At 46.9% G+C, this 27,377-nt stretch overlaps 1 protein-coding gene across 1 annotated transcript in view; it reads right to left on the reverse strand.

Annotated features, from left to right (window-relative positions):
• The window catches only part of LOC307176331 (oxygen-regulated protein 1-like), a 121,174-nt gene extending 97,761 nt beyond the window's left edge, over positions 1-23,413 (reverse strand). Inside the window, exon 1 of the mRNA XM_079902363.1 lies at positions 23,255-23,413. The gene's annotated coding sequence lies outside the window, so the exon portion shown is untranslated. The remainder of the gene's footprint in view (positions 1-23,254) is intronic.
• Between the last annotated feature and the right edge of the window lie 3,964 nt (positions 23,414-27,377).

Below are 27,377 nucleotides of genomic sequence, written 5' to 3' on the forward strand. Positions count from 1 at the left end.
AGAAAACCCTACAAACTCCACAAAAAAAAAAAAACTGTTAGAACTAATAAACAAATTCAGCAAAGTAGCAGGAAACAAAGTTTGAGCAACCTCCTAGCGTAATGAAAATAAAAACAAAAAATAAACAAATGGGACATAATTCAACTTAAAAGCTTTTGCACAGCAAAGGAAACCATAAACCAAATGAAAAGACAACCTACAGAATGGGAGAAAATATTTGCAAATGAAGTGACTGACGAGGGATTCATCTCCAAAATATACAAACAGCTCATGCAGCTCAATATCAAAAATACAAACAACCCAATCAAAAAAGTGGGTGGAAGATCCAAATAGACATTTCTCCAGAGAAGACATACAGATGGGCAAGAGGCACATGAAAATATGCTCATCACTAATTATTAGAGAAACGCAAATCAAAACTACAATGAAGTATCACCTTACACCAGTCAAAATGGCCATCATCAAAAAGCCTACAAACACTAAATGCTGGAGAGGGTGTGGAGAAAAGGGAACTCTCCTACACTGTTAGTGGGAATGTAAATTGGTATAACGATTATGGAGAACAGTATGCAGGTCCCTTAAAAAACTAAATAGAGAACTACCATATGATCCAGCAATCCCACTCCTGGGCATATACCCAGAGAAAACCGTACTTTGAAAAGATACATGCACCCCCATATTCATTGCAGCACTAGTTAAAGCCAAGACATGGAAGCAACCTAAATGTCCATCAGCAGAAGAGTGGATAAAGAAGATGTGGTACAGGGCTTCCCTGGTGGCACAGTGGTTAAGAATCTGCCTGCCAAGGCAGGGGACATGGGTTTGAGCCCTGGTCTGGGAAGATCCCACATGCCACGGGGCAACTAAGCCCATGCACCACAACTACTGAGCGTGCGCTCTAGAGCCCGTGAGCCACAGCTACTGAGCCCATGTGCCACAACTTCTGAAGCCCACGTGCCTAGAGTCCGTGCTCTGCAACAAGAGAAGCCACCGCAATGAGAAGCCCATGCACCACAATGAAGAGTAGCCCCCGCTCACCACAACTAGAGAAGGCCCACACGCAGCAACGAAGATCCAAAGCAGTCAAAAATAAAAATTAAATTAAATTTAAAAAAAAAAAGATGTGGTACATATATACAATGGAATATTACACAGCCATAAAAAAGAATGAAATCATGCCATTTGCAGCAACATGGATGGACCTAGAGATTGTCATACTGAGTGAAGTAAGTCAGACAGAGAAAGACAAATATCATATGATATCATTTATATGTAGAATCTAAAAAATAATGGTACAAATGAACTTATTTACAAAACAGAAATAGAGTCACAGATGTAGAAAACAAACTTATGGTTACCAGTGGGGAAGCGGGGGGAATAAACTGGGAGATTGGGATTGACATATACACACTACTATATATAAAATAGATAACTAATAAGGACCTACGGTATAGCACAGGGAACTCTACTCAATACTCTGTAATGACCTATATGGGAAAAGAATCTTAAAAAGAGTGGATATATGTATATGATATATGTATATGTATAACTGATACTCTTTGCTGTACACATGAAACTAACACGACATTGTAAATCATCTATACTCCAACAAAAATGTTTTTAAAAGTCAACACACAAAAATCAGTTGCATTTATATGCATGAACAATGATCTGAAAAGGCAATTACAGAAACAAATTCCATTTACAGTAGCATCAAAAGAATAAAATACTTAGGAATTAACCAAGGAGATGAAAGACATGTACAATGAAAACTACAGAACATTGCTTAAAGAAATTAGAGAAGGCACAAGTAAATGGAAACACATTCATGTTCATGGATTGGAAGACTTAATATTATTAAAATGTTAATACCATCCAAAACAATCTATAGGTTCAACACAATCCCTATCAAAATCTCAATGATGTTTTTTGCAAAAATAGTGAAACCAATCCTAAAATTCATATGGAATTAAAGGAATCCCAAGGCCCAAACAGACAAAACAATCTTGGAGGATTCACACTTCCTGATTTCAAAACCTACTACCAATCTACAGTAAACAAGACATTGTGGTACTGACATAAAGGCAGACATATAGACCAATGGAAAAGAATACAGAGCCTATAAATATACCCTTACATACATGGCCAAATTATTTGTGACAAGGGTGCCAAGATCATTCCATGGGGAAAAGACAATCTTTTCAGCAAATGGTGCTGTGAGAACTAGATATCCACATGCCAAAGAATGAAGTAGGACCTTTACCTCACACCGTATACAAAAACTATCTCAAAATGGATCAAGGACCTAAAGGTAAGACCTCAAACAATAAAACCTTTAGAAGATAACAAAATTTGAAGGACAAATGCTTCATAGCATTGCCCTGGGCAATGCTTTCTTAGATATGACACCAAAGACACAGGTAACAAAAAAAAAAACTTGAGAAACTGGACCTCATGAAAATTTTTAAATTTTGTGCATCAGAAGACACTATCCACAAAGTAAGCAGGCAACCCACAGAACAGAAGAAAATATTTGCAAATCATATGTCTGATAAGGGGTTAATATCCAGAATATACAGAGAAATCTTAAAACTCAGCAACAAAAAAAACATACAACCCAACTGAAAATTGGACAAAGAACTTGAATAGACATTTCTCCGAAGAAGACACACAAAGGACCAAAAAGCACAGGAAAAGATGCTTAACATAGCTAATCATTAGGGAAATGTAAATCAAAACGAGATACCCCTTCACATCTATTAAGATAGCAACTATCAAAACACAAAAAAACAGAAGAGAAAATAAGAAGTGTTGATGCAGATATGGAGAAATTGGAACGCTTCTGCACTGTTGGTGGGATTGTAAAATGGTGCAGCCACTGTGGAAAACAATATGGCTGTTCCTCAAAAAATTAAAACTAGAATTACCACATGATCCAGCAATTCCACCTCTGGGTATGTATCCAGAAAAAAATTGAAAGCAGGGTCTCAGAGAGATTTCTATAAACCTATGTTCATAGCAGCACTAGTCACAATAGCTAAAATGTGGAAGCAACCCAAGTGTCCATCCACCAATAAATAGATAAGCAAAATGTGATATAAGCATACTACGGAATATCATTTAACCTTAAAAAGGAAGGAGATTCTGCAATATGCTACAACATGGGTAAAACTTAAGGTCATTATGCTAAGTCAGATAAGCCAGTGACAAAAAGACAAATACTGTATGATTCCACTTGCATGAAGTACTTAGAGTAGCCAAAACCATAGACACAGACATTGCAACGGTGGTTGTCAGGGACTGGGGGGAGAGGAGAAGGGGGAGTTAGCGTTTAATAGGTATAGAATTTCAATTTACATGATGAAAAGAGGGACTTCCCTGGTGGTCTGGGGGTAAGACTCCGAGCTCTGCATGTAGGAGGCCAGGTTCGATCCCTGGTCGGGGGAACTAGATCCCGCATGCATGCCACAACTAAAGATCCCACATGCATGCCACAACTAAGACCCAGCACAGCCAAAATAAATAAATAAATATTTTTTAAGAAATGAAGAGTTCTGGGGATGGATGGTGGTGATGGATGGCACAACATGAATTTATTTAATCCCACTGAACTGTACACTTAAAAATGATTAAGATGGTAAATTTTATATTATGTGTATTTTACACAATAAAAAAGAAAGAAAATAGGTATGTGGTATATGACGGAATGCTACTTGGCAATAAAAAGAAATGAAGTACTAATACCTGTTTCAGCATGGATGAATCCTGAAGACATGCTCAGTAAAGGAAGCCAACCACAAAAGACCACATACTGCATGATGCCATTTGTATGTAATGTCCAGAACAGGCACATCTACAGAGCGAGAAGGTAGGTTAACGGTTTCCAGAGGCCGGGAAGTTTCGGGGGGGAATAGGAGGCGATTGCTAACGGCATGGGGCTTCTTTTTGAAGTGATCAAAATATCCTAAAATTGGTTGTGGTGATGGCTGCACAACTCTGTGAATAAACTAAACACCATTGAATTATACAGTTTAAACGGGTGGATTATATGATATGTCACTTACACCTCAATAAAGCTGTTATTTAAAAAATTTTGAAAAATTGGACTTCTTCAAAATTTAACATTTCTGTTCTAGAAAAAAGACACCGTTAAGAGCAAAAAGATAATCCATAAACACGATGATCTTTGCAAAGTGTGTATCTGAGAAAGGGCTTGTATACAGAATACGTAAAGAACCCTAAGAACAAACAAAAAAAGGAAGCAACTAATCGCAAAAATGGGGAAAGATCTGGACATACTTTACCAAAGAACACACAGAGGTGGCACACAAGGACACCAAAAGATACTCAACATCATTAGCCACGAGGGAAATCCGAATTAAAAACACGAGATACCAGTACCTACCTATTAGAATGACTAACATGCCTAACATCAAAACAACTAAACACAAAAAAACGAAAAACAAAAAAAAACAGCTAAACATACTGAGTGTTGGTGAGAATGTGGAGAAACTAGACCTCTCATTTGCTGCTGGTAGAAACTGAAAGGGCTGTAGCCATTTTGGAAAAGTCTGTCCGTTTCTTCCAGAGTTAAATATATTTACTCTACAGAAAAGAAAATATATATCTATACAAAGACTTGAACAAGAATGCCGGTAGCAGCTCTATTTGTAATAACCAAAAACTAGAAAATGTCCAACAACAGATGCATGGATAAACGAATTGTGGTTTATCCACCCCATGCAACACTACTCAACAATAAAGAGGAGAATGGGTGAATGATACATACAAATGTATGTGTGAATCTCAAAAATCATTATTGCAAATGAAATAAGCCAGACCAAAAAATAGTGTCTACTGTGTGATTCCATTTACATAAAACTCTAGAAATCAAAGGCTAGTCTATAATGACAGAAAGCAGGTTCTTCCTGCTGGCTTGGGGATAAGAGGAGAGGCAGGAAAGAAGGACTACAAAGAGACACATGAAAACTTCTAGGTTTTGTGGCTATTTTAACCCTTAGATCCAGCCATGCCTGAAACAAGTGTTACTGCTAAACATTTGAGTTAATGTGAGTGAATAAGATTATTGTTACTTAAGCAAATTTGGGGTGGATTTTCTGTTTACATGGAACTAAAATTTCCACCAAATTATAAATTAGAACAAGACCTGAGCTGGGGTGGTGGATGGAGGGAAAACGGTTTCTACGTGTCTAAGTAGTATCATAATGCTATACATAAATACTTGTACATGCAGCCCTTCTAAAGAAGAAGAAGATGGAAGAGGGAGAGGAGGAAAAGACATGGATTTTCCTTAATTTTATATATATATATTTTATAAATTTATTTTATTTATTTAGGCTGCGTGGGGTCTTTGTTGCTGCACGCGGGCTTTCTCTAGTTGCGGTGAACGGGGGCTACTCTTCGTTGCAGTGTGCGGGCTTCTCACTGTGGTGGCTTCTCTTGTTGCGGAGCTTGGGCTCTAGAGCGCAGGCTCAGTAGTTGTGGCATGTGGGCTCAGTAGTTGTGGCGCACGGACTTAGTTGCTCCACGGCATGTGGAGTATTCCTGGACCAGGGCTCGAACCCGTGTTCCCCACATTGGCAGGTGGATTCTTAACCACTGCGCCACCACGGAAGCCCTCATTTTATATTCTTAAGAACTGACCGCCACCCTCATTAGACTACTCACGACATAATCAAATCACACATTCAAGTGTATGTTTGATTTGTACCCCCTTCTGCCATGAAACTGATCCCGAAAAGCACCGGGTCTCATTTTCACCTAATATCAAGATAAACTCATGCTATGAAATTCATATTCTTGCATTCTTTATCTATGTTTAACAGAGGAGAAAATTCTGTTTTAAATAGGATGTGTGCAGGACACATTTTGCTTCTCAACTGCAAAAACAAGGAGCTTTAAAGTAAATCAGACACTGCAAAGTACTTCTACAATGCCTTGGAAAGAGCCCAGACTCTTAAATAAGTCCTCCCTGGTAAATGGTGCTGCCACCCTCTATGTGAACAATAAGCCTATTCCCTTGATAACTCCAAGAAACATCACTGAAATGCATTTCAGTCTGATAAGAAAGAGAGTGGATATATGTTCAGATCTTGGAATGTTTAACTCATTGTGGGAAAGTTCTTTTTTCAGAAGTGTTGCTCAGGACTTTCTCTTTCCCGGTGCTTTACAACTTCTCCTCCAAACAGGCTGGGTGGCTTGCCTGCTTGACCCCTCAGGCTTCGTACACACTATAAGCTTCATCCCCTGTGAGGACACTGTGCTCTTAGTGTACAGTTGCTTATGGAATATTTCACACATCCGTTGTTTCCTTCCTCAAAAACATTTGATGATTCTGCCTTGCCTACAGAATTAAAGTTCAAACACATCCACCTGATTTTCAAAAGCTTCTATAATCTGACCTCAACTCATTGTAATCAATATAAACAAACACTTGGAGTTCAAGTACTTTTCATTTATTTCATTTCCTCCAATTAAATTAAAATTGATTTGACTCCCCATGTGTGTGTAACAAGAAGTACAGTTTCACCCCGTTAGGAGCCCCCCTTATCCTCTTCTGGATCATGCACGAACCCCCAGCTCTTACACAGTCCCAAAAGAGCCCCCTTGGACATCCACAACCAACTGGGCAAGAGCCCCTGGGTCTCTCAAACCATCGCTGCTGGGGTTACCATAATCTCTGCCATCCAGGACTGCCTTCAAATCTGTCCTGCCTCTGTCCCAAAGCAAAGGCTGGCAGGGACTTCTGAAGGTAACCGCTGCCTCTGTATGCCTTCATTTCCTCAAAGCCACACCTGATTCAAAGAGTTTCTTACTATATTTACCAAGTCGTAACCTAAGCATCCAGTCCTCCTAGTTACAAGAATGGCCATTCCCCTCTGAGCCCAGCTGCTCCAGAGACAGTTTAGGGTCCACCCATTAGGGACCCCTAATCACTAGAGGTCCAGTCCAGGGTGAAGAGCCACCCCTGCTGTTGAGTCCCCCTCATTTACAGCTCCCAAACCACCACATTCATTCCACTCCCTTCTCACACTGAGTTGTTTGATTGCCTCTAAAGGTGGGGTGTAAAGGAGACAGATCCCAGAAACATAAAGTGTCCATTCACCCTCTTGGGAGATTACTTGCCAATGATGTGTCACAGAGAAACAAGAAAGACTCTTAAGAAGGTGCTCCTCCTTTCCAATATTGTACACAAAGTCCTAGCCAGTACAACAAGGCAAGAAAAAGAAACAAAAGGCATCCAAATTTGAAAAGAAAAAATAAAACTGTCTTTACTCACAGAGGTCCTAATTGTCTATGAACAAAATCTCAATCTACCAAGGAGAAAAGAAAACTAGTGAGTTAGCAAAGTCACAAGATCAAGTTTTTAAAAGCAACTGTATTTCTATAAACTAGCAGCAAACAATCAGAAATTGAAATTTATAATATAGTAATATTTGTAGCAGCACCAGAAAACATGAACTATTTTACGGATAAGTCTAACAAAATATGTGTGATTAAAAATACAAAATACTGGGCTTCCCTGGTGGCACAGTGGTTGAGAGTCCGCCTGCCGATGCAGGGGACATGGGTTCGTGCCCCGGTCCGGGAAGATCCCACATGCCGCAGAGCGGCTGGGCCCGTGAGCCATGGCCGCTGAGCCTGCGCGTCCGGAGCCTGTGCTCCGCAACGGGAGAGGCCACAAGAGTGAGAGGCCCGCGTACCGCAAAAAAAAAAAAAAAAGTACAAAATACTGATGAGAGAAATCAAAGAAGACCTAAATAAATGGAGACATATGTTCATAGATTGGAAGGCTCAATATTGGTAGATTGTCAATTCTCCCCAAATTAATTTATAGATTTAACTCAATCTCGATGAAATTGACCAGTTGGATTCTACAATTTATATGGAAAAACCAAAAGACCTAGAATAGGCAACACATTTCTTTATAAAGTAGAACAAAGTTGAAGGACTCATACCACCTAAATTTCAACACTTACTATAATTCTACAGTATTTAAAACAGTGTGGTATTTGTTTGTTATAGATCACTTGAATGCAACAAAAAGCCAGAAATAGACCCACACATGCATAGTCAAAAAACTGTTTTGTTCTGTTTTGTTTTTAACAAGGGTGCCAATGTACCTAAATGGAGAAAAGATCGTCCTTTCACCAGGTAGTGCTGGGACAGTGGAACGTTCATAGGTAAGACAGCGAACCTCAATCCACGTATAAAAATTGACTCAAAATAGATCGTGAACCTAAATGTGCAGCCTAAAATTATAAAATTTCTAGAAGGAAATAGAGGGAAAGATACCTGTGAGCTTTGGTTGGGCAGAGATTTCTTACATGGGAAACAAAAGCTCAAACTATAAAAACTTGATAAATTGGACATCATCAAAATTAAAAATGTATCTTCTTCAAAAGACACATTAAGAAATAGAAATGCAAGCCACAGACTAGCAGAAAATATGTGCAGTATAAATATGTGACAGAAGACCTGTATCCAGAATATACAAAAGGATGCTCTCAACTCAGTAATAAGAAGAAAACAAAGGATCTAATTAAAAAGGATCTAAGAGGGCTTGGCTTCCCTGGTGGCGCAGTGGTTGAGAGTCCGCCTGCCGATGCAGGGGACACGGGTTTGTGCCCCGGTCCGGGAAGATCCCACGTGCCGCGGAGCGGCTGGGCCCGTGAGCCATGGCCGCTGGGCCTGCGCGTCAGGAGCCTGTGCTCCGCAACGGGAGAGGCCACAACAGTGAGAGGCCCGCGTACGGCAAAAAACAAAACAAAACAAAACAAAAAAAAGGATATAAGAGATGAGAACAGACACATAAAAAAGAATGATACATGGATGGCAAATAAGCTCATGAAAAATCCTCAACATCATTAGCCATCAGAGAAATACAAAGTATATCACAATAAGACACCACTACACACCTATTAGAAGGCTAAAATCTTTAAAACACCATAGCAACTGTTCAAGTGCATTTGACACAACCAGAGCTATTATTCATTAGTGGCAGGAACAGACAGTGGTATCAGCATGTTCGAGAACACTCTGGCGGTTTCTGAAAGTGTTAAGCATATATATGGACCGTACAACCCATACACTTCACACAGTATTTATCCAAGAGAGACAAAAGCGTGTATCTACACAATGATCATGTTTATAACCGGTCTCTTCATCACAGCCAAACCTGCCAATTACCCCAAGGTCTATCAAAACGACAACGACACCTGCTGTCTCCAGCCAAAGGCTGAGAAAGGGGCAGCCTAGCAGGACAGACAACTTTCAGACAATGAGCACAGTGCTCGGGTGAAACAACACAAAAACAAACAAACAAAACACATGGCCCACCACAGTACCACAAGCCAAGGTCACGTGGGCGGTCTCCGCTCCTATCTCTCAGGCTCTGCCAACACCCTACTGCTGGAGGCCGTAGCTCTCATCCCTACCAGCTGGGAACAAGCCCTCTACCCACAGTGTCAGTGGAGACAGCACAGACAGCCTGGACTCCCACCCCCCCTTGCAGTAGCAAGGCACCCCTCTCCCACTGGAGTGACGTCAGAGGAGCCCTACTGGGGATTCAGGACTTTCACAGCTGCCCAGCTGCAACAAAGCCCACTTCCCCACTGCAGGGTCAGCGGGATCCACGTGGGGAGCCAGAACTCTCACCCCCAATCAGCAGCAATGATTCCACGCTCAGCCAACAGAGGCAGGATGGGGAATGTGGACTTATACCCCACCGGGCACTAAGCAGGGGGTGTTCTCATTTCTCCTCCCAGCCAGAACGGTATAAAAGAAAGCTAGGGGGCTTCGCTGGTGGCGCAGTGGTTGAGAGTCCGCCTGCCGATGCAGGGGACATGGGTTCGTGTCCCGGTCCGGGAAGATCCCACATGCCGTGGAGCGGCTGGGCCCGTGAGCCATGGCCGCTAAGCCTGTGTGTCCGGAGCCTGTGCTCCGCAACAGGAGAGGCCACAACAGTGAGAGGCCCACGTACAGCAAAAAAAAAGAAAGCTAGCTGAAACAGAAGGTTTAAATAAAATCCAGTCTCATAATATAACATGAAAATGTCCAGGTTTCAATTGAAAATCATTCATCATATCAAGAAGTAGGAAGATCTCAAACTGAATGTTGGTTCACAAATTGGCCCCCATACAGAGGGCCAGGAGAGACTGAAGAAAGAGGCAGACGACTCCAGATTAACAGGTGACAGGCTTAATAAGCAAGGGAACTTGCATTCGAGGCTTGTCTTGGGATGCCGGAAAGATAGTCCATCTCTGCATCCACCAGCCAGAATATTAAAAATTTACGTCACGGCCTTAACTGGTCCAGTTGCGTATTCAGCCTAGATGGTCTCAACAACAGTGCTCTCAGGCTTCCCTGGTGGCGCAGTGGTTAAGAATCCGCCTGCCAATGCAGGGGACACAGATTCGAGCCCTGGTCCCGGAAGATCCCACATGCCGCGGAGCAACTAAGCCCATGCACCACAACTACTGAGCCTGAGCTCTAGAGCCTGCGAGCCACGACTACTGAGCCTGCGCACCACAACTACTGAAGCCTGTGTGCCTAGAGCCCCTGCTCCACAACAGGAGAGGCCACCAGAATGAGAGGCTCACACACCGCAACAAAGAGTGGCCCCTCTCACTGCAACTAGAGAAAGCCCGCGTGCAGCAACAGGGACCCAACACAGCCAAAAATAGGTAAATAAAATAAATAAATTTATTTTAGAAAAACCAGTGCTCTCCCAAGGTTGTGACCTTGAAAACAGCTCCCACAGTGGGAATGGTGGGCAGAGCATACATTCCAAGGATGGGTGGGGGTGGAGGGGTGAGGAGCCTCCAATTGCCCTGGTCCAGCTTGGGGTCAACCGGCGGTCGCATCCTCCCAATTTCCTCCTACTGCACTAAGTAAAGACAATCAGGTGACAGAGATATTAGAATTCTCTGACCAAGATTTTAAAACAGTCATGATGCAGATCTCTCAATGAGTAATTACAAACATGCTTGAAACAAATGAAAAAAATATAAAGCCTCAGATAATAAGTAAAATGTGCAGCAAAGAAACAGAAAATATAAAGAAAAACCAAAGAGAAATTTTGAACCGAAAAATACAATAACAAAGCAAAATTAAAAAGTTTCAACCACAGAGTGAGGGATAGAGGAAAGAATCAGTGACAGGAAAACAGAAAAATACAAATTACTCAGTCTGAACAACAGAGAAAATAGATTTTAAAAAATACAATGAACAGAGTCTCAGGGACCAGTGCCTATGTGATGAGATAAAGTAAACGAAGACAAAAAAACATTTTGAAAGCAGCATTAAAACCAGAGAAAAAGAATACCTTACTGACAGGGGGAAAAACAAGAAATCAATGAAATGAAAATCAGAAAAACAATAAAGAAAATCAATGAAGCAAAGAGCTGGTTCTTTGAAAAGATCAGTAAAATTAACAAACTTCCAGCAAGACTGACAAAGAAAGACAGAAAACAAAGACTAGCAATACAGTAGTCTCCTCTTATCCATGGTTTTGCTTTCCAGTTTCTGTTGCCCATGGTCAACTGAGGTCTGAAAATATTAAACAAGAAATTTGTTTAATATTTTAAACAAACAAGAAATTTCCTAGCTCAGATGGTTTCACTAGAAAATTCTGCCAAATAATTAATGAAGAATTAACATCGGGGCTTCCCTGGTGGTGCAGTGGTTGAGATGCAGGTGACATGGGTTCGTGCCCCGGTCTGGGAAGATCCCACATGCCGCGGAGCGGCTGGGCCCATGAGCCATGGCCGCTGAGCCTGCGCGTCCGGAGCCTGTGCTCCTCAATGGGAGAGGCCACAACAGTGAGAGGCCCACGTACCACAAAAAAAAAAAAAAAAAGAATTAACATCAATTCTACACAATGTCTTCTAGAAAACAGAAGAGGTGGGAATACTTCCCGATTCATTCTATGGAAATATTACTACTCTGATACCAAAATCAAACAAAGACAGAAACAAACAAACAAAAAAGTCTATTTCGATATTCAAATCTGTCTCTTCAAATCTTTTGCCCATTTTTAAACTGCTTTATTTGTCTTTTTATTGTTAAATTGTAAGAGTTCTTTATATAGTTCTTTGATACTGGACCATTATCAGGTACATGATCTGCAAATATTTTGTCCCAGGTTGTCTTTTCACTTTTTGGTTCACTTTTCACTTTCTGATACACAAAAGTTTTTAATTTTGATAAAGTCCAATTCATCTATTTTTTCTTGTTGCTTGTGCTTTGGATGTCATATCTAAGAAACCATTGCCTATTCTAAGATCATATAGCTTTACCCCTTTATTTCCTTCTACGAGTTGTATAATTTTAGGTCTCTTGCTTCAGTCTTCGGTCCATTTTGAGTTAATTTTTGTTTATGGTGTGAGGTAGGGATTCAACTTCATTCCTTTGCATGTAGACAACCTCTTGTCCCAGCACCATTTGTTGAAGAGACTATTCTTTCCTCATTGAATGGTCTTGGCACTCTTGTCAAAAGTCAACTGGCGGGCTTCCCTGGTGGCACAGTGGTTGAGAGTCTGCCTGCCAATGCAGGGGACACGGGTTCAAGCCCTGGTCTGGGAGGATCCCATGTGCCACAGAGCAACTAGGCCTGTGAGCCACAACTACTGAGCCTGCACGTCTGGAGCCTGTGCTCCACAACAGGAGAGGCCGCGATAGTGAGAGGCCCATGCACCGTGATGGGGGGTGGCCCCCGCTCACCGCAACTAGAGAAGGCCCTCGCGTGGAAACGAAGACCCAAAGCAGCCAAAAATAAGTAAATATTTTTTTTAAAAAGTCAATTGGCAATGGATGTAGGGGTTTATTTCTGGCCTTTTAATTCTACTCCATTGATTTATAGGTCTATCCTCATGCCAGTACCAGACTATAGTCTTGTACAGTCGGCCCTCTGTATCCTTGGGTTTCACACCCACGGATTCCACCAACCACAGAACGAAAATATTAAAAGAAAAAAATTCCAGCAAGTTCCAAAAAAGCAAAACTTGAATTTGCCATGTGCTAGCAACTATTTACATAGCATTTACTTTGTATTTATAACTATTTACATAACATTTACATTATATTAGTATTATAAGTAATCTAGACAGAGATCATTTAAAATATATGGGAGGATTTCACAGGTTATACACAAACACTATGTCATTTTATGTAAGCGACTTGAGCATCTGCAGATTCTGGAATCCAGGGAAAGTCCTGGAACTAATCCCCCACGGATACTGAGAGACAACTGAACTCAGGAAATGTAATTCCTCCAACTTTGTTATTGTTCTTCAAGATTGTTTCAGCTATTTGGAACCTTGCTTTTCTATAAACATATTAGGATAGAAGTGCATCATTAAAAAATACAAATCTTGGGCTTCCCTGGTGGTGCAGTGGTTGAGAGTCCGCCTGCCGATGCAGGGGACACGGGTTCGTGCCCCAGTCCGGGAGGATCCCGCGTGCCGCGGAGCGGCTGGGCCCGTGAGCCGTGGCCGCTGGGCCTGTGCGTCCGGAGCCTGTGCTGCGCAACGGGAGAGAGGCCACAACGGTGAGAGGCCCGCGTACCGCAAAAAAAAAAAAAAAAAAAAAAAAAAAATACAAATCTTTCCAAAAGTAAGGTACAAATGTACTGTAATTCCACTTTGAATTCCTATTATTTTTAAAGTGGACAAAGCGATGTCCAGTATTACCCAAACATAGGCTTGAAAAGTACTCATGCAAGGAGATTTGCGGTCTTGTTTTGCTTCTTATGATGAGTGGTGGTGAACAAGTATCTGTTATCGCCTGTGTCCAATTTAGCATGTAATTTTGCGTGTCTTACCTATCACATAATAAACAATGTTAAGTGAGATACATTTTTGAAAGGAACACAGAGATTGCGAGGGAGGTAATAAAGGAGAGTTAAATTCTGGTTCTTGGTTTGACATGTGGCTTAGAATCAGACTTGAGATCTTGTCTGAACAGAGGGGAAGAGAATTCCAGGGGAAGTAGCAGGAAGTGGCAGGGCGAGGGGGGCAGCAGGGGCAGCCCAGGGTAACCTCACGAACTCCATAGATGCATGAATGTCACCATGCAGAGTGCCTCAGCCCTCTTGCTGCACCGCAGAGAAAGCTGCCTTCCCGGTGAGGCTGTGGGTTCACTGCCCAGGGCAGGGGTTAAGAAGAGAGTAGACGTGGATGCTTCCGGCCACACTCCATCTCCCACTCCGGCAAGGAGGCAGGGTGGAGGCCCTGCCTCTGTGCCTTCACTGTGGCCCACGAGAGGGTCAAACCCTGTCGCGCTGGGACTTTTAAACCAGTAAATGATTTCCGGAGGAGCACCAGAGAGAGAACTCCAACAGTGGCCAGGTAAGTACAAAGGCATCTGTCCGTTCCCCCTCCTTCCTCCACACTCCCCCGGCCCCAGCACACACAGCAGGAGCTGGCCTTCGAGAGGGCATATCTGTGAGACAACCAGGGCCCTCCTCCAGGACCGAGATAGGGTCCCTGCTTAAGCCCTCGGGGAGGAGAATGGAAGGGATAAGATTTCAACTAAGAGTGAGGCTTTACAGTGAATTGACCTTTTACATTCTTCTTTCTCCAAATAAGTAAAACGGGTTAGATTTTAACAACTAAAAGTAACTAGAAATAATAAACTCTTCCTAAGAATTCATTAAACAGCAAGTCAGGGAGAATTTCAGAGAGCATCATCGAAGCTATACTTGGAGAGAAACACAAAACTATTCTGTGTTTATATCCCAGGGAAATAAGACTGGTCAGTTACCTGGTCACTATAGGCTCAGGCCACAGGGTTTGGTGCAGACGCTCTGCCCCAACCCGCAAGGATACACCAGGTCAGAGGAACACAGATGTCCTACTAATACCATCACTCAGCTCAGCACGCTACAAATACTTCTAACCCTTGCAATGACTCTGCAGGTAGTCTCTATTATCCACATTTTATAGAAGAGGAAAAAGAGCGGTTGGGTGACAGTGGTCTCCCTGGGATGCGACCCACCTGTCTGCCTGGGCCCTGCCCACCACGGCAGCAGCTTGCCCTGACTCTCCTCAGAGCCCCTCACAAGCCCTCCGCACCGCCTCGGGCTGGTCCCTCCTCTGGGCCCCCTTTGCCCAGCTTCCCAGATGGACTTTGCTGCTCCCAGCCTCTCCCAGAACGTCTCTTCCCACGGTTCCCCCCATCTTTCGGCTTTCAAGTCTCCAATAACCCAAGACCCTGAAGCCAGCTCGTTTGACATGATCGTGGAGGGGGCAGAGGAAACACTTCTCCGGGAGCCCCCGAACCAAGAAAACAGGCTGGAGCGCGGCCCCAGGGAGGAAGCAGGGCGGGTCGGCCGGAGAGGATGTTGACCCCAACGGGTCAGACGTGAGGAGGGGCCCTCTGGGCAGAGGGAAGTGAGAACGGGGACTGCCTGGAAGAGATTGTTCACGCTTTCAAGCCGGGCCAAGCTAGATGAGTAATGCCAGAGGCTGGCGGCCCGGAGGCTCCCCGCGAGGAGCGGGGCCGTGCGCCCCACTGGGTCTGGGGGTGGAGGGGCGGGCAACCCACGCAGTGATCCAGCCCAGGGGACCGCTGGGGACAGCCTTCGGGTTCTCCTGAGTGGCCTAAGTGGCACCGGATGCGGGGCCCACTTGGGAGGCTCCCTTTCTCTGTCCCTTGGACGTCTCGGCCCTTAGCAATGAACCCCTGAGTGAGGCGTGGCGCTGGCCGCCGGGGGTCGGGGATGGGGGATGCTCCTGCCCGGGGATGAGTGGATCGTGGCCTCCGGCTTTGAAGGTCCTTGGTTGGCTGTCTGTCTCTGCAGGGGTGCACCTCTCAGGTCTCTGGGGCAGTATTTTTGGAGACTGTGACACTTCTCTGGAGAAGAAAAATTGGAGAGAACCCACGTTTCCATGTCCCTGCAGGGCTCTCCTCCCTCCTGGGAAACTCTGCGTAAGCCACCAGCTTTCTGAACCTGCCGTTAGACCTCAGGTCAGTAGTGCCCATCTTGACACAGGGCATCACCCCTGTGCCTGTACGACAGCTTCAAGGAACCTGGGCAGCGCTGCTCAATATTAGGAATAAAAGGATCTCTCTGGAGGTCAAGTGTGGGAAGTCAGGCACCTTCCGGGCTGAGCAGACCCCGAACCATAGCCTGAGGCTTTGCCTCAGCTATCAACATGGAGCTGATAGGAGGGGAAAATGGTTTTGTTACTAATGACTTTTCGAGTTTAGCACCTAGTGATCAAGAACAATTATTTCAAACAGGAAGTTCTCAGAAGCAGGACACTGCTCATAACACTTATCTGTAAACCCGTCACTGACGGCAAAATGGATAAGAGACGCTCGTTTGCTCGGCCTTGAGCTGTTGTTGCTGTCGGCAACATGTCTGAACCCTGGATCTCTTGCCCCTAAACTAAAAGCATCCAGCCCCAGGTTTCCAGAGGGAGGCGGAGAACTTCCTTTTATCACCAGGAATCGCTGCCACGTCTTCCTAAGTCTGTTCCAGTCTGAGCGGGTTTTCCTGTTTCACCATCGCTCCATTCTGCATTTCAATGGCAAGCTCCTTGCCTTCTGTTCTAACTTCCCTCCTTTATATCCCGGATGACATGATTAAATCCACTCCCACCGGCTGGCGGGTGTGTGTGTGTGTGTGTGTGTGTGTGTGTGTGCGCGCGCGCGTGCGTGTGGCGGCTCAGGAACTCTGCACTGAGAGAGTTACAGCCCTCCCTCCTCTGCTCCCCCTGCAGGGTTCCAGTGACCATGCGGGGTCGGGCCCAGGTCCCCTGGCTGCACAGCCCCGGCGCCCTTCACCTCCCCGCTCCAGCAGCCCCATCTGGCTCACTAGGAGCACCCTGACCCATATCATATAGCATCTTGGAAGTCCCTTCTGATTCCCCTAGCATTCTGGCTTCTCCTTCGTGGGTTTTTTTTCTTTTCTTTTTTTTTTTTCCCCAAGCCTAACAGCTCTCTCCAGACCTCATTTCCTCCACACCCATCTCCATTAAACCTTCCAGCCAAAATCTGACCAACATTCCCTGGCCAGCTTGTCTGTCTTCCCCACGGCTTCCAAAAGCCCAGCTTTGAAAGCATCCTCCTGTCGCATTTCTCTGTGTCTGCACTGGAGCTCTGCGCACGCAGCCCTGAAGATGGAACCCAGTCTGTGGAAGCCCGTCCCATCTGGGCCTTCAACAGTGCACTGAGGCTCTCTGGCTGGAACTGCTCTTCTCAAATCCAGGGCTCCACCCTTCGCCACACCCCTACCATCCTCTCAGGTCACAACTCCACCCTGATTTTACAAAAAAAAACAGAAGTTACCTCCCGGAGTTTCCTCACCCTCTCATCCCCCCTTCCCCCAACCTGGACTCAGAAATACCTTCTCCACCCCTACCCACCTTCCCCACTTGGCCGGCTCTTCCTGCAAGGCCTCAGGTAAACATCAGCTCCTCCCTGGGGCCTCTGCATCCACAGGAAGTGCTCAGTACAGGTCAGCTATTATTATATTTAATCCATGCCCCTTCACACAGCGTCCATCACTCTGCTTTCTGCCATGACAATACTTTATCGCACTGACCACACATTAACAATTCTTTATCTTCATGCCTTTCCGCATATAAAACCACAAGCTCCTTGAGAACAGGGAATGTAGCTTTGTTCATCTTTGGAAAGAGTCGGGTGCCTGGCATTTAATAGATGCTCAATAAACATTCAATGAAATAAATACATAAATAACTGACTTCTCGGGTAGCTCTGAGGTCAGTATTTTCATCTATTTCCTAGCCATGATCAGAATCACCTCAAAAGATTTAGAAATTTTAAACACCCTGACTGCAGGCCAAACCAATTTGGTTAGAATCTCTTAGGGGGAGATCAAGCCTCAGTCTTCCTTCTGAAAAACTGATTGTACAGTGCAGCTGGCTTTGATAATCACCGGCTTGTGGAAGGCAGTGGACTCAGAAGATTTAAAAGGTATGGAATTCTCATATGTTGTACTACAGGAGATGCCTGACTGTAATCTACAAGAAACAATCAAACAAGAAATTGATTCGTGAAGTGTTAAATAATAACGAAGTTGGGGTGAGATCAGTGGAAATGCGCAGTGGGTGGGGGGATGACTCCAACACCAGGGCTGTGTCAGCTCAAGTCCGCCAGGTTTGCAGCCTTGGCAGTCCAGGTACTCCCTGTTCATTGCCCTGGTGCCTTTAGCCAGCATCACGGTTCCCCAGTGCTATCACACCTGTGCTTCTAAGTCGACCATTTACAGGACTTTGGAGACAAGCAACGTAACCACGGCGAGCTGTAAGGGGCAGGCTGTGTGGGGAGGTGAAGAGCTGGGCAGATGTGGCCACTAGGCAAAAATGAGCCAGAACTGTCCAGCGGCTCTTCTGAAATGACTCTGTGTTTGTTCCCGAACTTGACATGTTGTAAGTCGTGAACGGTCCCTAAGAAGTCAGTGTGGATAAGGGATCTAGGATCGGACACTCCAAGCAGGGTGTGTCGGCCTTATCTGGGGGTTTGTTAGAAATGCAGAGTCTCGGCCCTCCTCAGTCAGAATTTGCATTTTATTGAACAAGAGGCAAGCAGGCTCACGTTTGAGAAGCTCTGCTCTAGACCAGACCCGATGCAGACGAGCTGCCCTGGCCTGTGACTCGGCATTGCTAACAAGCTCCGAGGCAAGGCACGTGCTGCCGCCTGCTGCCGTGGGCTCCCCACAGTCAGTACTTCCCTCGGACAAGCAGAGGAATGGGCCGTCCTATCTGCAGCCTGCCTTCCCCGGGGTATGTGTTAGGAATCCCTGGGTTCCAAGTGAGAAGAAAACCAACACCAAGGGGTTTAAACAGTAAACGACTTGCATCTGCTCACGTAACTGAAGCGTTCACAGGTCTGGCTCACTCTCTCCCGGGAGCCTGGACACTCAGGCTCAGTACTGTCACCTGGAACGTGGGTTCTCTGGTGGCCCTGCTCTGTCCCCATGGCGATGGCTTCACCTGCACTCCACCGGGTGTCTCCCTCCCCATCATGACCTGGGATCCCCGAGGTCGAGAAGGGCAGCAGCTAGCCGAGATTCCTTCCTGCCATCCGTTACATTTCACACACACAGTATGGCAGTCAGTTTTATCCACTTTAGTCTGAAGTGCTGTGCTGAACTCCCTTGTGTGGAGCTGATTCTAGGAAAGCCTGGACTTTTCCTACCCCAGGAGACGTGGTCCCCATCCCCCTCCCCGTGGCAGCATCCGCAGGTCCCCTGTCCTCTAGTTCTGTAGGTAGGTCTGGCCAAGGAGAGGTACTATCAGAAAGTCAGGAGAGCAACGGGATTTTTTTCCAGGATCTATTCTCTGGCCCCAGCCCGCTGGGCTCTAACTGGCATAGCTTCATTCCTCTTCCCCAAGCCAGAGCCGCTGGCTGGCAGGACCCCTAAGGCTACCAGTACCCTGGGCTCCAGTAACTGCCTCCCCCTCTTCCCGGGCACAGCTGATGGATGACGCTCTGAGCTACTGCCTGGCTTAGGAAGCTGCCAGAGTCTCCGCGGAGTCCCCTATATAAACGCTCTGTTTGCTCCTTGACCTTTCTCCATTCAGCATTTGAATTATGCCATCTGTCTCCTGAGGGACCCCGACTGACACAGACGCAACTTCATTGTGCGGAAAAATATAAAATCTCCATATACGGAGAATCTTTTTAAGCTTCGTTTACAAATTTACAGGAGTCAATAACCAAGACGTCTAGGAACAGTGATTTGAAATGCAGAAGATACACAATAAATGTTAACTGTTTAAAACCCACTGGGATAACTTTAGAAGAAAAAAGTGCTTTCTGCCCCGGTTCATTGATTTTTCACTTTATAAAAATAAGCACACTTTCAGGTCAGAATAAGGTGCATATACAGAAAATGGGGACAGGTGGGCTGCACACACACTGCAGCAGAGCACATCTGGCACCGCCCCCTTTGAGATGGTAACAGTGTTAACCGTTGTTCTTACCGGAATGTTCATCCTGAGAAAGACAGGAAACTTTCATAGACTGTGACGGTTATAGTTCACAGTGATGGCAACGGAACTCCGAGGACAGAGCCCAGGCCTTCAAGCCAGCACCGCAGCCGAGCGCTCCGCGGGGATTGTGCGGGCTGTGCCCGCGCGGTCCCTCAGGGCAGCGCCTCGGGCGGGGGCGGCTGCAGCGGCATCCGGAGCCCATAGCGCCGTAGTTCGTGTGCGGGACGCTGGGGGGCGCCAGGAGGCCCCCCGGCACCGCGGGGCGCGCGGGCTCCGGGCCCCGCCGGGGGTGCAGGGCCCCGGCAGCCGGACGGTCCCCGGGCAGCGGCGCGGCGAAGAAGGCGGGGTCGGGCTCCTCGCCGTCCAGCGGGGACGTGTCGGGCGTGGGCAGCGGGTAGCCGTCGAGCGGGGGCGCGCCCAGAGCCTGACAGGGACGGGGGGATCGGTCCCGTCGCCCGGCCGGTCCTGCAGGGCCCAGCGCAGCGCCGCCTCCTCCAGGAAGGCCGCCCCTCTGCCCGCGCCCGCCTATAGCTGCGGAACGAGTCGCTCCCGGACCCTCAGAGCGCGGGCCTCCCTCGAGCCGGCGGGAGGCCGGCAAAGCGGCGCCCCGCACACTCCATCATCCGAGTGAAGACCGTGTGGAGGTTAATATTAACCATTTTGCCTGACCAGGGACACCAGGACTCCGCCAGCCAGAGTGTGCTGCGGCCGATTTCACCCACCCCGACCGAATCGGCTTCACGGGACGCGGGCTCAGTCCGGAGATACTAGGGTCCTGGAAGGGTCAACTAAGCCCCCCGGCAGGCCAACCCCTGCCCCAGAAAGGCGGGCAACTTAGGGACGGTGACCAGGAGCGAGGACCGCCGGCGGGGTTTTCTATCCACCGCTGGGCTGCCAGCACCCCTGGGATCCGATACGGAAAGAACCGGTCCTGTTAAAGATTGCACTTAGGACGCGCACGGTTTCTACCTCTTTCGTCTCGGGTGAGATGTGCTCTCCCACCAGGTCCGCTCTATTTTAAATGCAGGTCCTCTCCGTTCATGTTCACAAACTCAGTCTTTGCATGAGTGTGAGGGAGCCTTAAGACTGTAATTGTACATTAAAGGATTAGCCAACATACACACTTACATGGGACTGGAGACGGGACAAGTGGGCCTGACCCCGCAGAAGAGCGGAGAAGACCACCAACCAGGTAAACAGAGGTTCAGTTTCTAGGAACACAAGAACACCATACATAAATCTGAAAAGGCAAGCTGCAGACTAGTAGGGAACATGTGATCCCACTAGTGGGGGTGGAGGGGAGAGGAAACCCTACGTGTCTTTATGATTGTGTATGCAGAGAAAACGAGGGCAAGGGAAAACAGGACTGGAAAGCGGTCACTAGTTTTCCCTTGATTTTCTACTTAAATTTTTTTATGAAAAAAAGAGGAAATTATTATTATTTGCAGTACGCGGGCCTCTCACTGTTGTGGCCTCTCCCGTTGCGGAGCACAGGCTCCGGACGCACAGGCTCAGCGGCCACGGCTCACAGGCCCAGCCGCTCCGCGGCATGTGGGATCTTCCCAGACAGGGGCACGAACCCGTGTCCCCTGCATCGGCAGGCGGACTCTCAACCATTGCGCCACCAGGGAAGCCCAGGAAATTAAAATTGTTAATGACGCTATTTACGCAGAAGACAAATGATTTTGCATTGGTAAGATGAAAATAAAGCCTGGCCATTTTATTCCTTCTTAAAAAAAAAAAAAAGCCAGCTCTCCCTCAACTTGGAAAGACTGAAAGCAGAACGAGCTTGAACTCCTCACAACTAGAGGCCACGTCTCCTGGCTTTTCAAACACCAACTTCAGCATCGAAAAAAGACCTCAAGACAGAAGCCTGTATCACTTGAAGTTTAAAGCTTTGCACATTTTTCTGAAAGGGACTGTTGAATGCATTTCCAGCTTTGTTAATGATCAGCAGTTTTATCTAAGTCTCTAAATTTCCTCCCTGAAAAAATAAAGGAATCAGCTCCCTGTTTGAAAACTTGGAATAAGAGCGTTCGAGTTTTTTTTACAGAACCTTTGCCTGATTAGAGGACACCTTTAAAACCTTTCCCAAGACCGCAGAATTTTGTATTCTTTCTCACGTACACCTGGAGATGGTTAACAGTTTGATCTTGGGCCTAATTTCATCTCGCGCCTCCAAGACGATTCAGCACCTGCCAGTTGTTTCCCTACGTGTAAAATTCGCGGTACAGGCGAGTTCTCAGAGGTAGAGCCACGGACCCAAGCGGTGGTCAACCCACGCGGATTTCTCCGAGCCCGGCCTTCCCCCCGCAGAAGCCCCCTCCCCTCGCTCCCTCCTGCGTTCCCGGCGCCTCCCCGGGCGGCCGGCGCAGCTCCGTGTCCTGCGGGCCCGGGGCCCCGCGCCAGCAGCCCGCGCTCCGCCTTAGCCACACCTCGAAGATGCCGGATGGAGACTCGCCCTCAGCTCGGCCCGAGGCCCCAGGACGGCGTCCCGCCGCCCGCCGCCGCCTCGCCCCTCACCTTCACGTCCCCGAGGAGGCTCAGCCTGGCGGTCACGGCGGGCAGCGCGCTCCGGGGCTGGCTCTGCTCGTCACTGGCGTACCCCGCTTCCGGGCTGCTCATGGCGCTCCAGTCCTGCTCGGCGCCCCGCGACCCTCCGCCGGACACGCCAACCGGGGGGGAGGGGGTGGGGAGGGAGATGCCCCGCGGGACGCTCGCGCCCCCCGGCCGACCCCGTCCCTCGGCCCCAGCCCGCGTCGAAGCCAGCGCCCCCGCCGGCCCAGTGACACCGCGGATGCCCCCAGGCCTGGGGGCCTTTATCGTACAGACGTGGCCCTTCGAAAACCCCTGCTCCCGCCGCCGGCTGCACCCGCGAGGCCGAGAACCCGGGCGCCGGGCACCGCGACGCGCGGCCAAAGCTCACTAGGGCGCGGCGCACGGTTACGGGTTTACTTTCTCCTCGGCAGAAGGTCACAGGCCGAGACCCAAATGCCTCCCCGCCTCGGAGGAGAGTCAGTCCCGGACGCCACGTTTGGCCCTTCTGAGGTCCCCGCGCGGCAGGCCCTCTCCTGAACGATACAAAAGGGAAACCCTTCGAGCCCGATTCGCCCCGGGCCGCGCACACCGGTGCTGGGCGGGCACCGGGGCGCAAAGCCACGGGCGCGAAACGCCTCGACGCGAGCGCACGATGTCGCGGTCTTTCTGTCCCGGTCACCAGGGTGGCCGTGCTCTCCTCCACCCGCACCAAACCTAAGAGCTTTTACCTTCTAAGTTGCAAGTCACTGCAGAGTCTGGTTGACATGCTCCCCTGAATTAGTAGCAGCCGGAGCGCGGTTCCCGGCGAGGGGAACGCGGCGCCCTCGGCTTCCAGCGCCTTCTGGGCCCGGAGACGCACGCGCGGGAGGGACTCGCCGCCGCCTCCCGGGACCTAGACCCGCGCGCGGCGGAGGGTGGAGGTGGGCGTGGAAACCGACAGCCGAGCTTAGGGTTTGCCCCTTGACACGATCTTATTTTTCCCTTGTGTAAAGGTTTAGGGACACTACTTCTCTTTCCTAATGGGTGTAAGAAGAGACCGAACCTAAAAATCACAACCACGGTGGGACGCAGTCCTGATTGTCTGGGATTGATTGAAATGCCGTGAAGCGGACGCTGTGCTTTGTAATAACACGTGCATCACTATTCCATCTGCTCCCTTCCCCCGCCACACGCAGAAACTTTATCCCAAAATATCCACCTCCGCCGGAGAGAGGGCAGCTCCTGGGAGAGATGGGAGCACCGGTATCCTCACATTTCACAGTGGGGAGTCAAGGCTTCCAGCCTTTGCGATGAAACAAGGAAAAGGGTGTGTTATCCCAGTACTTTAGAAGGCAGCGGTAATCAATATAAGAAATGGAAATAAGGCAGTAACTATCGTTCTGTTCGGAGGAACGCAGGACGTACTTGGCTATTATAGCAGGAAGTCAGTGTCTAATAGGGATAAACATGGAATGAGCCTCGCAGGCATGTTAATTAATGAACCGCCAGAGGAACAGTTATTAGTGTAGGTAAAGCCCATTTCAAGCAAAAGAGGGGCAGGGGGATTGACTAACACGTGGAAGGGGGGCTGGGGAGGGACGAGACCTTCCTACGGCTCTTAGTTTCTATTACAAGCCCCTCTGTAATGTTGCTTTGCTGTTGTTGTTGTATTTTTTTTGTAAGCATGCACATCATTTTAAATTTTAAAATTATTTTAAACGAATAAATAAAACTATACACTTCCCATACCCACAATCCTTTTACTGAAACAACGAACTTGACTTTCTATTTTATTTCTCCCTCTTCTGGTCTCCCTCTGCAGTTTCATATTCTTGGTGTATGTGTGTGCACCTACGACCCCAAGTATTGTTTTCAAACATCCAGACAGATTTCTTAAAATAAGCAGAAGAATCCACTGTGTAGGGAACAACTATAAAGCTGTCTCTTCATTTCATGGCTGTGTCAGAATTTTCTTCTCTTCACCCCCTCCACCACTGCCCTGGGGAAATAACTTCTGAAGAGTGAGTGATTCAAAGTCCCGGGTATGAAGTTTCAACATTACTTGGAACTGCTGAAAGCCAGAATTTATTTCTTCATGTGCGGCCCTCCCCCATTCCACTCTGTCTTATTCATCCTCAAGAATTCCAACCCTGTTCAGTCCTTAAAAACTAAATGACATGGAAATGTGATCCAGGACTTGAGAAACTATGATTGGTGGGGAAAAGGGCTGGACTGAAAGGTGAGTATTAGCAGACTTGACATTGAGCTCAGTATGTCCCAGTGAACTGTCCCTTTATAAAGACCTTGAGATTTTCATGCCAAATGGGAGTTCATGTGAATTGAGGCATTCTATATGAAGCTCTTCTTCAAGTGACAATTATTTCTGTTTTCATTTTATAATCAGAGAGGCTGAGCTGCCCAAAGATTGGAGTGAAACACAGATGGTCTAGGTTTCCAGCTCATATGGGCAAACTTAAAAGACTGGGAAATTCTCCATCCACTAAGCAAAAGCACGAGGGGAAGCGAGTCACTGTTGTTTCTCTTTCCCAGTGGAATAACGAAGTTAAATCCCCCAAGTCTGCTGGGAAAGACAGAGATACATAAAATCAAAAGGTCGAGAGGGGAGAGAGAAGAGAGCGCTTCCTGTGGCCCTGAAGCCATCCTTAAACACCGTCTCATTCATCGCTACAATCTCCAATGAGGGAGACAGGGCTTTTATCATCCTCCCTACTTTTTACAGATGAGCAGACCGGAGACCAGAAAAGATTAGTGCCTTTTCCAAACTCACAATGATCGGGTGCTGAGCCAGGGGGAACTTCTGACTCAAAATGTAGAGTCTTCTCCTTTTGGAACACTACCGCGTATTCAGCCATTCTCTGCTCTGCTCCAATAGCTTATGCTCTGTGTTGAGTCTGCTGTCCTGACACATATTCAAGAGGAAGGAGTTCTAGCCACTGGGGACTGTCTCAAGTAGAAGAGCGACAAAGCAGGAACTCCCAGTTCCTTCGGAAAACTGAGGTTTTCAACTGAGGTACCAAGTCAGTTACTCAGTCCATTTCTGAGCACTTACCGGGTGCCAGGTCAGGTGACACAAAGTGAAGAGACAGTCCTTGCCCCGGGGGCACTCCTTGTGACCCCAGGAATCAAACAAACCAGAACACTGCTAACCATTCTTTCCCTTGCCTAACAAGAGATCAGGTATGTGCGAGGGCACTGCCCACGACGCTGTAGAAAACGGGGTCCACAGCGAGGCTACTGCAACTTATGGACACTCATCTGAATGTCCACACAGAGTGTAACTTCACAGATCATCTTTTTGAACAATATCACCTTGGGGATTACTTGTTACGATTTCGACCCTGACAAAACGTTCGAGACTTTGGCTAAAGTGGAAAGAAGATCCTCAAAGCTAAACTGTCTTCAGCAAGAATAAGATTAAATTTTTTTTCTTTTATTCAACCAAACTGTTGTTTAGACCTGAGCTTCAGAGAACGTTTACATTAAAGAACATTATTAATATAGTAGCAACAACTTCTTTAGCGCTTGCTGTATACTAGTGCTAAGAAATTTTATATTTTGCTAAGAAGTATTGTTTTATTATTTAAATACTATTTGGTACTGCCCTGAGAATTTTTAATATCCAGAATCTTGAATAAAGCTGGGAGAATTGCCAGTGGTGAGGGTTCAGTGTTGGTGTAAGGGGGACAGTGCAAATTGATTCACACGAAGCTGTCTAATGATTCAGGAGAAAGCACACAACTTTCTCACTAGAGGGAAGGTCGGGGTAGGTGTTACAGTGAAAAATTAAGGAGATGCAGCTTCATCCCAGGTCAGGGGACCCAAGGAATGTTCTTTAGGCCACAGGTTCAGCCCGTGGAGGAAGGAGCAGAACATTCCACATCCTACTCCACCTGGGTGGTCAGGGACACCAAAGCCACTTTTTCACAGATGAATGAATATTCGGGATTCAGAAGGAAGCACCTCGTAAGCAGGAAGAAAAAAAAATCTACGCTAAAATAATGGAAGTAAAATCTCTCTCGCCCAGCCCCTGTTGTCAAAACAAATCCAAGGGGAATAGGAGGAAGGGAATGTTGAACGTCTATCATGTGAGAGGCACAGTTCTGAGTATTAAAAACAAAATGAAATGGGACATTTAAGGACGTCAGACAGCGATGATACCTTTTGGTTCACAGCACCCACTCCGTTTTCTCTGAATTCCTTTTGCTTGTATGTGCTTTTCCTGACATCAGCATAAACGTACAGAAGAAGCTGAAGTCTTTTGCAGTGTGATTCAGATGAAAGGCGCAGTCATCTTCTGAGATAAGAATAAGAGGTAAGGGAAATAGTTTCAGTGGGATATTGTCTCGTAGCTGCCTGTATAAGGAGCTTACACGTTTAGTTGTAGCTTATCAGACCTGCCCTGGTAGCTTTAATAGAGATCAGGCAGTATCTCGGTGGGAAATAAAATACCGTCTTCTTTTTCTGGGTCCCTCAAAGGTGTGTAGACTCTCTGCTGGCACCCAATCTGGATATCTCAGCCCATGAAATGGTTGGATTCCTGCCTCGTGACACACTTCTCAGGTACCTCCGAAGTAAAGATGGGGTGGGAGGGAGCAGGGGGAGCAGTGTATCCTTTATGTATTTGTGCCCGAAAGAAAACCACTAAAAATTGAGAGAAATTTAATCTTTTGAAAAGATCAGTCACCAGCTGGTTCCTGTGGTCACTTCATCCACGTCTGCTTGAGGAGAGGCGTCTACGCATCTGGTGACACCACGGTCGTCCCACCTGAGTCAAGTTTGACATTCTGTCCCTCCCTTTAAAACTACTGATATATTTGACAGGACCCAAAACGCTTTTCCTGATTTTTCCGC

The sequence above is a fragment of the Stenella coeruleoalba genome, assembly GCF_951394435.1.
Source record: "Stenella coeruleoalba genome assembly, chromosome: 17".
In the NCBI taxonomy this organism is placed as follows: Eukaryota; Metazoa; Chordata; class Mammalia; order Artiodactyla; family Delphinidae; genus Stenella; species Stenella coeruleoalba.